The sequence below is a fragment of the Eufriesea mexicana genome, unplaced genomic scaffold, assembly GCF_001483705.2.
Source record: "Eufriesea mexicana isolate 0111107269 unplaced genomic scaffold, ASM148370v2 scaffold5368, whole genome shotgun sequence".
NCBI lineage: Eukaryota > Metazoa > Arthropoda > Insecta > Hymenoptera > Apidae > Eufriesea > Eufriesea mexicana.
In genome coordinates this window covers 230890-233004 of record NW_016913305.1, presented here as the reverse complement: position 1 = coordinate 233004, position 2115 = coordinate 230890, and positions in this window count along the sequence as shown.

The window sequence follows — 2115 nt, the reverse complement described above, 5'->3', positions numbered from 1 at the left end:
AGGTGTTTGGCAGTTTCAGTGAGAGTCTAAGAACAGATGATCATCTTCGATTTTGGATGAAGAACTTCTGATAAATGGAGGGAAGCCTTTACTCTTGGCTATTTTTGGAGTCTTTTATAATTTTGCTGATATTTTGGAAGTAATTTAGGGATAGTTTCGTTAAAAGTATCTGGCAGGCTCAGTGAGAGTCTAAGAACAAGTGATTATCTTCGATTTTGGATGAAGAACTTCAGATAAATGCAGGGAAGCCTTTACTCTTCGCTACCTCTCGGGTTTCTGTAGTTTTGGGTATATTTTGGGATTAATTAAGGGATGCTTTTGTTAGAAATGCTTGACAGTCTCAGTGAGAGTCTAAGAACAGATGATCATCGTCGATTTTGGATGGAAAATCTTAGAGAAATGGTAGGAGGCCTTTATTCTTAGGCTATCTTTGGGGTCTTAAATGGTTTTGGGTATATGTTGGGAATAATTTAGGAATGCTTTTGTCAGAAGTATTTGGCAGTCTCAGTGAGAGATTGGAAACAAGTGATCATCTTTCATTTTGGATGAAGAACTTCAGATAAATTGAGGGAAGCCTTTACTCTTGGCTATCTTTGGGGTCTTTTATAATTTTGCATATATTTTGGAAGTAATTTAGGGATAGTTTCGTTAAAAGTATCTGGCATTCTCAATGAGAGTCTAAGAATAGATGATCATCTTCGATTTTGGATGAAGAACTTCGGATAAATTGAGGGAAGCCTTTATTCTTGGCTACCTTTGGGGTCTTTTATAATTTTGCAGATATTTTGGAAGTAATTTAGGGATAGTTTCGTTAAAAGTATTTGGCAGTCTCAGTGAGAGTCTAAGAACATGTAATCATCTTCGATTCTGGATGAAGAACATGAGATAAATGGAGAAAAGGCTTTGGTCTTGCTCATCTTTGGAGTTTTCAGTAATTCTTGAGATACATTCGTACTAACTTAGCAATAATTTCGTCAAAACTGTTTAACAGTTTCAATAACTATCTAGAAAGTAAAGTTGAGCTATTGTATAATTCCAGGATTGCAAAAAGTTACTTGTGTCCACACTTTGGATCCTAAGGAGCGCGAAGACAATATGGCTGCTGAGGAGAGTACAAACATTTGCTCCAGCCAGGTCTAGTAATTAATCAATATTGATCCAAGTAAATAAAATCAGTTGTATCAAAGTTTCTTCGTTCTATTATTACCATTACTATTACTCGATGTGTCATCGATAGGAATAAAATTTCCTTTCCTATAGCTGATTTTATTCTCTACCTTAAGTTTCTCTAACTATTAATCATCGATACTGTTTCATTAATTCTAGGCTTAATCTAATTAATTCTAGGCTTAACGACATATTGGCACACCTTAACAACATTGTCAAAGACATTTTTCAAGAACTGATACAAAAGTTTATGGAACATGGATTCAAGAAGAATATAAATCAAATGAGAGTGTAATCAGAAGTGGAAGTTCCTGAATTAAGTCAAACTTCGTGCAACACGTGATTTAACGAACGAATAACTATCCCAAGTTCAGAATTATTCTGTACTTCCACTTCATTCAGATGTACGAACTCGATTCCGTGATGTTACCTAAATTGTCACACAGATGGCGTAGTGGAGTTATATAGCCTCACAGTGCCAACTTCATTTCTAATATATGCCATGAATCTTGCAACCTGTATGATTCCAACAGATCACATTCTTTCGTGTCTATTAACTCAAATATATAACCTTATCCTTAATTAAATTAATTAACAAAAAAGAAAAAAACAATGCAATAAATGATAAAGCACCCAATTTTTTAATAAGTTAAATCTTATAAAAATAAAATAAATATAAAATATTAGTAAGTTTAATAAATTAAAATATCGTTAACTTTCAATGTTGATAATTTTTAATTTTCAATTTTTAGTTATTTTTGTTCATAAAGATGGCGTTTAAGAACAAAATAGATTTTTCCTGATGGACGAATAAATGGTTCAAATAACTACGAAGATGGTGGAATAAGAATAAACAGATTTGGAAAGTAAATTTATTACGTGCCGTAGTCTTCGTCAGTCACTACCATTCGTTTTATAGCCTGTATCGATATCTCGATAACTTATCGA